The sequence below is a fragment of the Cyprinus carpio genome, chromosome A14, assembly GCF_018340385.1.
Source record: "Cyprinus carpio isolate SPL01 chromosome A14, ASM1834038v1, whole genome shotgun sequence".
Lineage (NCBI taxonomy): Eukaryota > Metazoa > Chordata > Actinopteri > Cypriniformes > Cyprinidae > Cyprinus > Cyprinus carpio.
Window position 1 is genome coordinate 12,101,487 of NC_056585.1, and position 16,062 is coordinate 12,117,548.

At 35.2% G+C, this 16,062-nt stretch overlaps 1 protein-coding gene and 1 pseudogene across 1 annotated transcript in view; one reads left to right on the forward strand and one right to left on the reverse strand.

The window, feature by feature from the left end:
• The window catches only part of LOC109066939 (sorting nexin-25), an 825,452-nt gene that overhangs the window by 616,034 nt on the left and 193,356 nt on the right, over window positions 1–16,062 (reverse strand). The gene's annotated exons all lie outside the window — the stretch shown is intronic.
• Window positions 1–16,062, forward strand: part of LOC122134660 — a 60,633-nt pseudogene that overhangs the window by 15,171 nt on the left and 29,400 nt on the right.

Below are 16,062 nucleotides of genomic sequence, written 5' to 3' on the forward strand. Positions count from 1 at the left end.
GTTTATAATTTTAATTACATGTTGGGTAACATTTTAGAATAGGGAACACTTATTCACCATTAACTACAACTTTTAAATCAATAAATTCCTAATTTGCTGCTTATTAATAGTTAGTAAGGTAGTTGTTTTTACGTTTAGATATTGGGTAGGATTAGGGATATAGAATAAAGTCATGTAGAATAAGGCATTAATATGTGCTTATTTAGTACTAATAAATGACTAATATTCTAGTAATATGAATGCTAATAAGCACCTAGTTAAGAGACGCTAAAATAAAGTGTTACCCTAAATGGTAATAAATATGCATATTATTTAATATTATTATTATATGAAACTATTTTTATGTATGTGTGTGCATTCATACACACACATAGATGTATGTAATATAAATAGTTGATTTATATATATAATATTTAATTATTTTTATGTTTGTATGTATTTGGATATTATTTAATATTATAATATCAATGTGTGTGTCTGTGTGTGTGTGTGTGTGTGTGTGTGTGTGTGTGTTTGTGTATGAATGTTTAATGTTATACATGATAATAAAATAATATCAATAATAGAATAACAAATTATATGTGTGTAATATAAATAATAATGTAATATTGTTTCATTGTGTGTACATATTTGCATATATTTAATATTATAATATTAGTGTGTGTGTGTGTGTGTGTATAACCATTGTTTAACATTATATATTATAATTACATAATATCAGTAATAAAATAAGAAATTTGTCTTGTGGTGTGACAAAAACAATTTCTTAGTATTTTTGCTTATATGTGATATTATTTGGGAGCATGGGCAATGATTTTTATTTTCCAGAATGTTCTCTGTTTGGTGGAATGTTATTAAGCCAACTTATTAGGCCAGCCCCTCTCTCCCTCTGACACATAAAAGCAGTTTGTGGTTTCTCATGTCTTAATGCTGTCTGTTTCTATTTCGCTGTGGGCTTCCTCTGCTGTCATATCCAATCTGTCTCAGGACGTGTATTGTATATGCATTTAACAGTACCTTTGGTCTTAAAGTAAACTCTCTGCTAGTGTGAATCAGAGTCTGTCTGAGGTATGTGGACATCTCAACCGTGTCTTCTGTATCATAAACTCGTGCCAAACAATGATCAGTGGTGTAGACATAGAAACGGCTTTAATTGTGCATGCTCAGCTGAAGAAATTCAACCTCCACTACGTTCCTTCCCTTCCCTGCAGGATTTAACATCTAGTGATTTTTGTGTTTGGAGAAACAGATAGCTACAGATTCACTCTGGCACAAACAGACGGACGGAAAGAGTGAGGGAGAGAGAGACAACTGCAATTTGGCTGTCAGTATCATTGTGCACATTCATTCTGGTCTGTTCTCTATGTGACAATCTGTCTCTTTCTCACAAACACAAGTGTCACAGAGAGCTGGCACACACTGCAACCAATTCACGTATGCTCATATGTCCACCTTATGTGTGTGTGTGTGTGTGAGGGAGTGTGTGTGTGTGTGTGAGAGTGGTGTGTGTGTGTGTGAGGAACATGGAAGTGAACCACTAAGATAATATGCCAGTCAGACAGTATAGCGATGGGACAAACTCGGTCCCCAAAAATTAACTAAATCTTTAAAAATATCCTCAATTTGAAGTTAGTTTTTTTTTCCTTTTCTTTTCTTTTCTTTTCTTTTCTTTTTTTCTTTTCTTTTTTCTTTTCTTTTCCTTTCTTTTCAATGTGTTCTTTTACTGAAACGATAAAAAAATTGATTTTTAAATATCTTCTTTTGTATTCTACATTTGTGTTGGACTTTTTGGTGAACATTCCTTTTAAGACCGTGGAGAGCTTTATTCTTTCCTAGTTAATCATTATTATTATTTTAATATTACATTTATATTTATTGATTATACTACAGGGCTGATGAATGCTTGAATTTGATTAGCTGACGAACGTTCTAAGGTGTGCAATTTATTTTCATGGAAACGCACAGCAAAAGTAGTTCCAGGCAGGTCTTGACTGCATTTCATGCCCACATCGCTTCGCCAAACGATTTCAGTTATTTCAAAGGTCCTTTACAGCCTACAACAGCAAAATAACCAAAACCCACAATGGCACTGACCAAGTAAATAAATATAGTAAACAACAAAATAAAAACAACAAATTATTTCCATGTTTTTGCCTCAAAATTGTGTTTTATTGTGTACTGAAAGCACATAGTCTCTTTCTCCCACTCTCTCTCCTTTACAAATGCACACACATACAGTACAGTACAGGCACACACTCACATAGAAATGTTTTGTCAGCGCTGCTTAGCAGCACTATTTTTTTTCAGTAAAATAGTTAGCTGCTTAAAAGCTACATGACATTTCTCACTAGTGATGTTATAACGGTGCTGTTCTTGAAGCAGATTAACTTACAATTTTGCGACTAGTAGAAACGCTGCTGCCGAACACTGTTGAGAGATACACAGACTCTGGTTATTCAAACACACTTAATTTCTCTCTCTCTTGGGGTGTGGGATGCGATGCTTAAGAAATTAATCCTGAACACAAGATCTCTTGAAATAGAACATTTGAACAATGTCTTGAGAGTGTGGTAATACAGTCTAAGTGGAATAATTGACTCGGTCCTCAGTGTGCATTATATTCTAATAGTTCAACAGCCAGTTGTCAATTATTCCTTCCTTTACTATGACTACTGTGCACGCAGTACCATTTAGATGTTTTAGGTTTGAAAGATCAAAAGTGATATTGATTATGTTACTCAAAATTTCTGTTTCAAATAAAAGCTGTTCCTTTTGAACTGTCTATTTGTCAAAAAATCCTGAAAAAAAATGCCTGACAGTTTCCACAAAATATGAAGCTGCACAACTGTTTTCAACATTGATAATAATAATAATAAATGTTTTTTGAGCATCAAATCAGCATATTAGATTGATTTCTGAAGAATCATGTGACACTGAAGTCTGGATTAATGATGCTGAAAATTCAGCTTTGCATCACAGGAATGAATTACATTTTATTCAAAAAGATTTTTTTTAAAAACTGTAATAATATTTGACAATAGTGGTCTTAATGAATTGGAGATTGGGTCTTGACCAGTAGGAGACCATCTAACAAGCACCAATTTTCTTCAGAAAATATGCAAATCTAATTTAACTTTTTGTTCTCTTGTTTTCTCTTTATTTTCTCTCTGTAGCTGCTGTCGTTCTTTCATAAATGCGGTTGACAGAAAGGCTGTGTTGTAGACTTGACCCTGAACTTCACCCAGACACACACACACACACACACACACACACAAATTCTTCTCTCAGATATTAGCTCTTTACTGCTGTTCTTTCAGGCATGTCTCAGACAAGCTTTCATGTTACTCTTATCAAGCTCACTGTTCACCCGCTCTTTCTGTTTCCTCTGAGAGAACAAGTGTGTATGTCAGTTGTGGATGTGTGTAAGCAACCGTGTGTGTGTGTGTGTGTGTGTGTGTGTGTGTGTGTGTGTGCGCACTTGCATGCACACTTGGGTGAGTTTCACTTCATCCAAAGTATTAGTGTCAGAATGGCCCAGGTCTTTTCTTCCTAGATTGAAGGCAGGAAAGAGGAAGAGGATCTCAGGAGACAGAAACTATTCCAGTCATAGAAAGAATGGAAAACTATCAACTCACTGTATCAAATATGTAAACAGATCACACTTGGCTGCTACATCACTGTGTGCTTCTCAGATCTCTAAAATGAAAAACAGTCTGAATAATCACAAATGCTTAATGTAATACTAGTTTATTTCAGCAACATTGAGTTACAGTTTGTTGTGTACCAAATAGCATTGGTGATGTGCAAAACTTTAATCAATTGGTTTTCTCTTTTCCTTTGGCATTACAGAGATGTGTTTTATATTATAGTTTCAATTAAGTACTATCTAACATACAATTATAACGATAATTGAATTTGTTAAAAATGTTTTGTCCTTTTCTCAATCTTGTAGCTTGATTTATGCAAAATTTGCTACATTTTTTAACTATTTTTAACTTAACAAAATGTCTTAAAATAGCAATATTTAGGTGTGATGCAGTGGTCAATGTGTCATGATCACCAGCTGAAGTGCCCTTGATAGCCACCAGAGGACATTCCATACCTTCGCCCCTCTGCATTTCCCATAACCCATTGCCCAGATTCATCATGCCTGATTGTTTTCACCTGTTGCTCATTACCTCTGCCTATGAGCCTGTTTACATCTGGTCACTTCATGCGTTTTTCTGTTTGGATAGCTGTCCGATCGTGAAAAGACTAGTAAATGCCCTCAGAAACGCATAAACGGGCCCTAAAAACCTGGTGTTTTCAGTCACTCTATGTGAAGGCTTCCATGTGTTTCAGCTGCAGTTCTAAGCCTTTTATCCTGGTTCTCTAAGCTTTTTATCCTGACTGCATCTGGATTACTCTGTTTGCCTCGGCCCTGAACTCTGTCGTTGTTAGAACTGCTTATTGTGTTTGACCTCGTTCCTGTTTTGACTGCGATTTTGGATTTTTACAGATTAATTTAGAGACCTGTCCAAAGGTTGCTGTTACTTTAAACTAAAGTAACACACAGTCAGGACGCTAAACCCCTCATGGAAAATTTGTATCTTGAAATTCATCCCTCACATTTGCTAAACATTAAAGAAAATATCTAGATAAGCTCATTAGTTGGCCTTTTTGGACAGCTAGTTTACTACTCTGACCTGTAGTTTGCATCTTTTTTGGAAGAGAGTCAATGAGACTAATGGAAATTGATATTTAAATTGCAGAATGTAATGAGCAGTGCAGTGGAGATGAGATCACCGATGTGTCTCTGCAAGGTCAATTAAGGGTTACCAAGGATAGGCCGCTTTTTAAACAGATGTATGAGGGTGACCTCGCACACTCTCTAGGTTAACGCAGCATTGCTCACTCACCCGCCTGTCCTTCTGCTCTGCCTTACCTGCCCGAGTGCCTGTAGATGTACTGCCAGATACACCAACACCCATACTGTAAATTATGTGAGGATTTAGAGCTCTTTAATCAGTAATATAATTACAATTTAATATTTCTATTTTAATATATTTTAAAAATGTTATTTATTGCTATGACCCAAAGCTGACTTTATTATTATTATCAGAATAAAAGGAAAAAAGGAAGTTAAATATATATAATATAATATATATAGATATATATATAAATGATATATATATATATATATATATATATATATATATATTTGAAGTTATAATTTTTTTTGTAAAAAAATAAACTTACATTTTGATCAGTTAAATAAACACTAGACCAAAAAAATAATATATCCATTTAATCTCCACTTAATCAAATTGCTCTCCAAGCCAAAACTTTTGAACAGTAAGAAATAACTTTAAAAATGTTTTAAATGTTTCTTCATGGTGCTGTACATTCATCCCATTTTGTCCCAAGTTTTTACTTTTGTTTTTACAAACTTAAGCTGTATTTAACTGGAAACACATTTTAACCACCTAAAGCTGGTACAAGGTTCTTTGTTCATATTTCTTTCTGCAAGTTTGAACCAATATAACTAGTACACACCAAAAAGTGTTAGTTAAGGGTTTCAACCTGCTTACCATCTTAAATTATTGAGCTGCTGAGCTTTGCCAGCCCAATTTTGTGTGTTATTTTGTTTCGACTCTGATCAAGATTCATCTACAGGGCGTTTCGGCTGCTCCTTTCCCTTGAGGCACAGATACATCTAATGGACCCTCTAATTATCTCTTCTCATCCATGTTCCCTTGTCTGCTTATCATACTTTCTCTCTGCAGCTTGGTTCTTTTGTTTTTCGCTCTTTCTCTGTTCGTCTCTCAGTACTCTGTCCTCTCTTGTGAGCTTGTAATTTGTTTCTCTTCTTTCCAACAATCTCCCAACATTCCCCACCCATCAGTAGGTGTATCCCTGCTGAGTGTGATGAGGGGTGGGACTGTCCTACACTGTTATAGTGTGGAAACACACACACACACGTCCCATCTTTATAGCTTACTTTTCATAATCCCGTCTCAGCATGAGGGAGATCAGCTACAGCAACTGCATGAGGATGAGAGAGAGAGAGCAGCAAAAGAGAAAGAGTGATAGGAGAAGGAAAGATGGACCACAGGAGGGAAAAAAGAGGGGTGAGACGTATTGTGCACAGCATAAAATCATTTTATTAATCAGTAGTTCTGTTTTGATTTACAGTAAACATATCTAAACTTGAGAAGCAATTTAATACTTGTTTTTTTTAAGCATAAATTTTGTTAGATTTATGCTTGAAATAAGACAAAGATGGCAGTGGGTAAGACTAGTACACTTAATTCAAGATTTATTTTCTGAAAGTCTTTAGATATTTTTACAGGAAAACACAACAGAAATACCAAATTTTTTATAATTTTATTTATTTATTTATTTATTTTTTTTGCACTGTGCAAGTACTGTTATCGAGCTGTGGAGAATGTGCGTGTATTAGTGTGTGTGAAGGAAAGAGTAAAGAAGTGTGATATCTGAGCTCTGGCGTGAAGCTGAAGTAAAACTGCAAGCTGTCTAAATTTGACCTTGTTTCCAGAGAATTATGGAAACTTTCTATCATAGGCTCTGCATTCACTGTCACATTCTGGCGTTTTGCACTGTAAATTTTGTTCCTATAGGGAAAAGTTATATCTTTTTATTCTTGCAACTTAGATTAATTAAGTTCTGTTTTATATACAGTAATGTTTAAAAGTTTGTGGTTGGTAAGATTTTTTAAAGGTTTTGAAAGAAGACTCTTGTGCTCACCAAGGCTGCATTTATTTGATTAAAAATGCAGTAAAAACAGAAATAATGTGAAATATTATTACAATTTAAAATAACCATTTACTTTTTTGGATATATTATACTATTTAATTTGTTCCTGTGATGTGAAGCTGAATTTTCAGCATCATTACTTCAGTCTTCAGTGTCACATGATCTGTAGAAATCATTCTAAAATGCTGATTTGCTGCTCAAGAAACATTTCTTGTCAATGTTAAAAACAGTTGTGCTGCTTCATATATTTGTGGAAACCATGATACATTTTTGATTAATAAGAACGGCATTTACTTGAAATCAAATTTTTTTGTAACATTATAGTAGTATTAGTCAAGTAAAAACATATATATTGATTTGAATGCAAATATTTGTATTCATTTACTTGTAGAAGCCATAAAGAGACAGAGTAGGATGAGCCATCAGTTATGCAGTGTTGTCCTGGATAGCAGTCAATTTTCAGAAATATTTGACCTCTGACTGAGTTTGACCAATCAAAATCAGTTTTTTTGAGAGCGATGTCAAGAGCATAGAGTTATAAAGGGAACAATGTGATAAGAAGCATTTGCATTCAAATTGAGATCTCTGAGTTTTGATGGGTGTCTTTTGGCAAATTTGAGCTCAATATGAGACATTGTTGAGATTTGTTCTGTAACTTGCATCTGTTTTCTGGAGAAAAACCTAAGAAGCAAGAGTCTCATTGTCATCTTGGAGAAACAATAGATAAAACAGTAATATATTTCTTGGAGGCATTTTGTTTTCAGTTTTTTCTTCTCATATGGACAGGTCAAATGTTGATGTCGACATCAAAATGCTTCTTTCTCCAGATCATGGACAGGGCAGTTTGTCTTATCGCATTGCGTTTCATATTGCAACATCAGATTTAGTTCATCCAATAAAATTGCAGTTTTTTTTTTTTTTTTTTTTTTTTGCCACATCTGCCAATTGTGGGAAATTTCGTCCATAAATATTTCTCCAACCAGAAACTGTATTTTTGCTTTATTTCATTAAAGTTTTATTTACTTATGCCCTATGACAAAGGATTGGTTATTTATCTGTAACCTGTTGGCTTGCTATCGCACATCCCAGACGGATAGTGCTGTGTTTTATATCACATTTCGTTTCGTATGGCAACATCAGATTTTGTTTCAGATTCAGATTTCCCTCTCCCCCGCTGGACAAGTTTAACAGTCACTGCTTCGCCTCCATGGGTTTGTTTTTAATAAAAATGTGAAATGTCTTTTTTATTTTGGTTTCATTCCAGCTGAGGGCCGTCTGGAAGAGAGATGCGGTTACGTGACGGTTACCAGCAATAGCTTAGATGAGTCGGATAGTCCCGTCCATTCTTGTGTGTGTGAAGCTCATGACAAATGCTCTTGCATGCAGGTGTTAACGAGAGTTAATGTTTGTCTGTGATGTGTCATATGAAGCGTCTGGGCTTCATTCAGCTTATTTTTCAGTTTTCTGCTTTGCAACCTACAGCATGTGTGTGTGCTCCACTGGACAGATGTACATTTGAACCTTGAAGGAGAAAGAGAGAGGGGTGGTCGGTGATAAAACTCCATCAGAAAATGCTGATTTGAGCAAAAGCATTCATGCACAACTGCAACCTTGTCCAGCTTTACACACACACACACACACTTCTGTCTTGGGTGATGTCAGAGACTCTTACATTAAACTTATGCATGCCAGCCGTTTTCTACCACTATTACCAATGTATTATTTTACAACTAAAGTAAAAGTTGAGATGCATGACATGTATGTTGTCAAATATTCCAGACTGGTCGTTGAAAATATTGATATACAGTATTGATTGATCGACTGACTGCTTTCTTTAGCAGGGTGTTGGAATCTCTCTGATTCACTTAATCTTGATAGGTATCAAATTAAAAATGCATTGCAATTTAAATATATAACTGTTCAAAAGTTTTAGGTCAACATTTTTTTTAAAGACATTAACACTTTTTAAGGATTCGTTAAATTTATTAAAAGTGACAGTAAAGTCTTTTACATTGTTATAAAAGATTTCTATTTGAAATACATTTTTTTTCTTCTTTTTAAACTCTATATTAATCCAATTCATTCATCCTGAAAAAACATTTGAAATTGATGATTATAGAAATGTTTCTTTTCTTCTTGAAAGCAAATCAATTCCCCAATCTTGATTAATTGTTCACATACTTAATAATAACAACAAAACTAGTTTTGAAAGGGAGAGACAGCTCTTTTTCCTTACTATTTGTAGAAACCAGTCTGATCTTGTATTATAAACCGACAGTCAGTTTCATCACATAGGCCTTGTTTCTGTGGAAGAAGGAAGAGAGAGAGGAAACGGACGGAAATACTATTTCTAATAAAAGACTTCCAGGACTATCAAAGCAAGTGGAAGGAGCGTTGGGCAGAGGGAAGAAAAGAATCAGTGTGTGCATTTGTGCCTGTGTGTTCATACTTGGATTTACTGATCAAGCAGGAATCAACTCGATGGTGAACATGAGACGCATCTTATTCTTTCATCCTTTGGACATCTGTCCCCAATACTTCCACTTTGTGTCGCTGATAGTTTAGTGATTTACACAAAAGAAACTCAATGTAACTGTAGTAGATGGGGTTTGATTCTGATTGGGGTTTATTTTTTCTGTCCTTTCAATAAAAAGTGGCAAAAGCCAAAATTAAAAAAGAGAGAATAACCAGACCTTTTCTGCAGATTTTCTTCAAAGTTAACATAAACTCAAGGATTTTTTTCTATGTAATTTGATGGAAACGGTATTTAGTGAATCAACCGTGAAAAATGTCTTTGTATGCCAGGAGGTTGAAAAATAAGTGGAAATTGATGATGTCATCCAAAAACAAGCATAGTTTCAGAGGCAGAGCAAGTTTTAATTTTGATGAAAGATTTCAAGGACACCTTTTATTTTAAATAATGTGCATCGATTAAAACCAGCATGTATTATATATTGTTTAAATGTAAAGCATTTCATGCAATGTAAAGTACTTATAGTATAGGCATATTGGGATACTCGAACAAAATATTTTGGTATCACAGAGCAGTGTTATTTTAGTATTATTTATTTTATTTTTAGTCATTTTAGTACTTAAACATTTATTTTAGTTAGCTGACAAGGCACAATTTCTAATTTTAGTTTTCTAAGATAATTTAGCAATGCTTTTCATCTAATATATATTTAAACTTTACTTCAATTATAGAAAATGTTTTTAATAGTTTTATTTAACAATAACAACACTGCAACAGAGTCCCAGTGTTTACATTGTTTCTGGAAAATCAGTCTATTAAAGTTGCTTCTCCATGTTAAGATGTTTTACAGTAATATTGAAAAAATGACCCACATCCCTAGAATGTATATGTCTTTCTGTTTAATCACATTCCCAACAGTGGTTTTCACTCTCTGGTCAAAGAAGTGATCTAAAGTGGTGGTAGATTCATGGTAAAGTGTTGCCTGAGTTGCTGAGGTAGAACATTGGCTGGTATTGATGATGTGAAGCTGATTGGATGGGCTCAGAATGAGGTTTTTTCACTGTGCGTTTGGTGAGCGGCAGTTCTGGGGTTTCTGTTAACAGAGCATTCAGCTGCGAGTCTCTCTTGGACATGTAAAGGGTTCCTTTTGCTATCCCCATTCCACTTTAAAATAATTAAAACTTTCAATCAGTGTGTGTGTGTAAGTGAAATTGTGTGTGTGTGTGTGTGTGTGTGTGTGTGTGTGTGTGTGTGTGTGTGTGTGGCGCGCACTTCTGTACGTGTGCATTAATTGGAGTTAATTCCTTGTCATGAGGACTGTATGGGTGTTTTTAGTCAAGCAGTGTACAATGGTGGTATAGAAACAACTTTGGAGTGTATGTGTCTATGAGAAAAGTGAGTGAGTGATTGTGTGTGTGTAGTGTGTGTGTGTGTCAGAAGCATCTGGAGACGAGAAGGTGTTGATTTCACTGGATGTGACAGAAATGAAGTATTGCTCTGAAGAGAGAGAAGAAGGAGAAAAACACAGATGGAGCCACACTCAGTTAAACAGTGAACAAACGGCAATAACATGTTGTGTTCAGTCCAAATCTGTACCTGAAGTCCTTTGTTTTATGAGGTTTCCGCTTACAGAAGTTTTATTAGTTGATTTTTGAAATTTAAACTCAAAATCAAAGGAAGGAAATATTAAAACATATTTTGCAAAAACTAATTTTAGGACAATTACGTTTTTTTGTCCTTTTTTTGTGCATCCAAGTATAGATGTATATATGTGCATGTGTGTGTATGTAAAAAATAAATAAATAAATAATTATTCTAAAAGGTAAAAAAATAGGCATATGTTTGTTATTTCTAATATATTTTTCAGATTTTTTTTCTTTTGAGTTTGGTGTCTTTTTTTTTGTTGTTTCTAAGTGTCTTAACCACCGAAGGACACTGTGCAAAAGTTTTAAAACAAACTCTCATGTAGGCAGCATTATTATTGTTTGTGTGTGTTGTGTGGACAGCACTGATATGTACTGTATTTTATTACTGCTCCTAGTTCAGCAATATTGGGCTTGTTTGCTCATCGACTAGATGGATTACTTTACCGAGGTACAACTGCAGGAAGATGAGTCCCATTAATATGTTCTCACATGTTCTTTCTACTTTTCCCTCACTTCCATTTCCTCTTTCCCACTCTTCATTTGCTTCTTTTATTCCTCCCGTCTCGCCGTCGTCTCTCCAACATGTTTTCAGCCATCATGCCGCCTTCTTGAACATATATGTTTCCTCTCTCTCTTTATCTTTTCTGACAAAATTCCATCCCTCCCTCCATCTTGTCCCTCTTCTTTTTCTTTTCTTTTTCTCCCCTTGTCATCTCAGTCAATCTCACCTCCACCCCAAGGAATCTGTAATTGCTAACTAGTTTTTGTGCATCCAGTTATGTTTCCATTTTTTGTAGTCGAGATTGTAAATCCTTAGGATAAATAAAAACAAAACAATGGGATGATTTGTATGTACACATGCAGAGTGTACAAAAATGTAAAATGAACAGGGAGGAGTGGAACAAACAACATGTAATCTAATCACAAGCAAATAGGTTTTGTGTGATGTTATATATTGTTGTGTGTTTTTGTTAAATCATTGAAAAATCAACAGCGAAAGCATTAGCTGCTGTATTGCTGTCTATGAGAGACAACTGTGGGTAGTAAAGAGAGCAAAATCTGGTGCTTTTCTGTCCTTTGGACAAACCTGCTTTTCTTTTCTGCCAATCCCTTTGTCTGTTTTCTCCCATCTGTAGCATCAGCTCCGAAATGGTGAAGCCCATGGATTCTCAGTCTGGCTCCTGGAAGGTAAAAGCTGACACTCAAGTGTGAAAGCTGTGGGCAACCTAGAAGCCCCTCCTTCAACTGGTACAAGATGGCAGCCAGCTCCGCAAGAGGAAAGACATCAAAATCACAATCCAAATCAAGCGTAAGGACTGTCATCAAACACACACGCACAACATCACACACACACACACACACCACACACACAGATGCACAGCCGCAAAACACACGGACTGCGATACTGGGGTTTTTATACGCTGTGTGCAGCAATTATTCTTGGCATCAGAGGTATTAAAAATACATACGCTCCCATCAACTCGAGCAGAAGTTGTCCCAGTTTTTGTAAATAGACTCAGAGACTTTCAGAGGGGGGTAGAGAGATGCAGACGTCTTGTTAAAGGAGTAGTTCACATAAAAATGAAAACTCTTTCATCATTTACTTGCTCTCATGTTGTTCCAAACTCATATGATATTTTTTTTCTTTATAAAATTATGAAGAAAGTTCACGCTGCTCTTCCTCATATAATGAAAAGCAGTACCAAAAAAAACAAAAACATCTTAATGGTGCCAGAAAAATGGTCCAGATGTCTTGTGCGCTAAATTCTAAATCTGATAGATTTGTGTGAGAAACAGAAAGAAACGTAAGCTTAAATTAACCTTCTGTTGTAGTGCTCCAAATCTCATTTGCACTTTCTCATATTTGTAATATACAAATATCCTTTAATTTAATAGTCAATATTCATATTCATTAATATTCCATTAAACATAGCAAAATGCCTAATGATATAGTTCATGGGAAAGGACAAAATTATTGAATACATAATTTCACATACTGTAAATTTTAAGTTTGTCAGTAAAATTTCTTATGTTTTTGAAAGAAATCTCCCCAAGTCTATATTTATTTGATAAAAAACACACACACAGTAAAAAACTAAAAATATTATAATAACAAAGTGTTTTCTATTTTAAATTTAAAATTTTAAACTATGTAATTATTCCTGTGATGCAGCACTGAATTTTTAGCATTATTACTCCAGTCTTCAGTGTCACACGATCCTTCAAAATCATCGGTGTAATATGCTGATTAGGCATTTAAGAAATATTTCTTTTTGTTATTGATGTTGAAAACAGTTGTGCTGCTCAATATTTTTGTGAAAACCATTTTTTTCCAGGATTCTTTGATGAATTTCAAAAGAACAGCTTTTATTTGAAATAGAAATCTTGAGTAACATAATGCCTTTACTGTCACTTTTGATCAATGTAACATGTTCTTGCTGAAAAGAAGTATTAATTCCTTAAAAAAAAAAAAAAAAATTGAAATGAGCCCAAACTTTTGAAAGCTAGTGTAACTTACATTCAAGTTTACTTTGCATTTGTGTTATTTTGTGCAGGTGTAGGCTGCAATATTACATTTATGTTGAAAAAAGAAATTCATACAGGTTTGGAATGTCATGATATTGAGTAAATTATGTTAGAATAATAATGTTGGCTGAACTTTTCCTTTCCATCTAAAGGAAGCTCCATCAGTGAATTTTGGGTAACTTCCCCTTCATTGCTTTTCTCTGGAAATGGGACCGTGGGTTGCCGGTGTATCTAAGGGGAGAGTGTGTGGGCCCAAACACGCAATACTTTCTACCTCAGTGGCGTCTGTAGGTGGAGGAATGGAATAAAAAAAAACATATGACTAAGTTTATATACGCTTGGGGGTCTAGATAAACTAGTCTTCAGCAAGAATTGCATAATCATGCAAATGTCTTAATATACAGGAAAGCAGCGTTTCATAAAATGGGATAAAGGATCGAATAAATTAAAAAAAATTGCTGAGCTCTGCATGTTGCAGTAACATTGCATCAATGTCATTTAGCCAATCGTAACACAAATCAATAGTGCACATGTAGCTATATATTCTGTCCGTATGTCACCGTCAGTCCATATGTATTTGTTCAGTATGCAGGGAAGGAAACATACGGAAGAATTCAGGGCATTCCGTAACTCGTCGGTCCCCTTCTGTTCTCCGAGAAAAAGTGCTGAGGTGCACAGAAAGCAGATCACTCTAACAGGATTGCCTGTTCACTGGCCCCTTGTGTAATTTTGCAAATGTGTGTTTGCTGAAGCTGCAGATCCACAGTCACAGAGACACACACTCACATCTGTACACACACTTATGCTGATAAACTGTGAGTGAAAGAGCTGACAGCGTGGACAGGGATGGTTTCATAATGATGGAGGTAAAGTAAGGACAGAGGATTTTCTGCGTCCTGCTGCAGAGCGAGATCCTTCGAGAGTTTTTTGCTCCTCTAATGAGCTGTCCACATCCTGACCTGAGGAGAAGGGCAGATAGACGATGCGAGTATCACATTGACACCCACTAGAGACCCCACGCACCATGTGACTGAAGCCAAGTAGGACATATTCCTGGACCGACATCCTTTGAACAACCATTACTATAAAAAAAAAAAAATCAGCCCGAACCTTAAAAACCTAGCCCGAAGTCAGATGTGGGATATTACTATACTTGGTATTTCTGATTCCAACCACACTGAATTAATTGCTTGTGATGTTCCTCTTTTGTAAGTCGATTTGGATGACATTTGCTAAATTAATAAACACAAATAATAAGTACACTACTGTTCAGAAGTTTGAGGTTTGTATGTCTATTTTTATTTTTTTTATGTTTCTAATGCCCACCAAGGCTGTATTTATTTAATCAAAATAGAGTAAAAACAGTAATATTGTGAAATATTATTACAATTTAAATTAACTTTAAAAATAGTTGTAAAAATGTAATTTTTTGCTTTGATGCCAAAGCCTTCAGTGTCACATGATCCTTCAGAAATCATTCAGTCAGAAGAAACATTTATTATTATCAATGTTGAAAATAATTTATTTATTTATTTATTTGGAAACCATGATTTTTTTTTAGGATTCTTTGATGAATAGAAAGTATTAATTATATTAAAAATAAGAAAAAAAAAATCTGACCCAGTAATTTTGAATGGAAGTGTAAATATAAAGACATTTTATTGTCCAATGCTCAGATGCAAAAATGTTAATGCTAGTATTTGGCAGGTGTAGGATTTTCAGCAGCGACAACAATTTACCATATTTTGTACACCTATCTCTGCAAACCTTTGCTTGTTAAACAAGTTTTATATCATGTGATGTCACAACTGTGCTTTAAATCATTTTTTTGTCCTGGCATGTTTAAGTGACCTCATCTTGGCAAAACTGTTGGGATTTCCGCATCACTTTCCAAAGTGCAAGTGCCATTCTATTGCACTTTTCCAAATAAAGTGTTGGAAATTCTGACTTTTGAGTTGGAACACAGCATATGATCTTACAGTCTGATTGGTTGATAACAATGTTGTTCTAGGCCCAACAACATGGTGATCCAGGATCATGTCCTTCTGGGATAAATAGCAACTACACATACACAAACTCGTTTGTGGAGATCTCAGTCTACATTTCTACTGATGCATTCGTTTTCTCTCCCACGCCATCTGACTTTTGTGTCTCTCTTTAAATTTCTGTCCTCATATTCCTTGATGTTCTTCTCCATTGTTCTCTTTCTTTGTGTCTCGGCCACTTTTGTGCAGGAAAAATTCAAAGCTTCACATCAGCAGAGTGAGATTGGTGGATTCTGGGAACTACACCTGTGTGGTGGAAAACCTCGCTGGGCAGAGAGAACGCCACCAGCTACGTCAGCATCCAAAGCAGTAAGAGCTCCATTATGTCCCATAATCCCATTGTCACAGGAAACCAGGGCTGCTTCTCATAATGGGGCAGATTTTACTGTGTGTACTTTGCTTACAGCAGATGTGCTTTGTGAGATGTCTGGACAGAGAGAGCACAATGGACCTGTCTAGATTGCTAGCTGGTTTCCAGCTTAGTTGCCCAAGTCAAAAGAGTCCACCCCTCTATAATATGGTTTGGACCCATCCTACAATGTACAGTAAGCCTATAGGATTGTTTTTCCTGTTTTATCATCCATTAGGCTGTAAAATTATAATAGCACACAGCCAC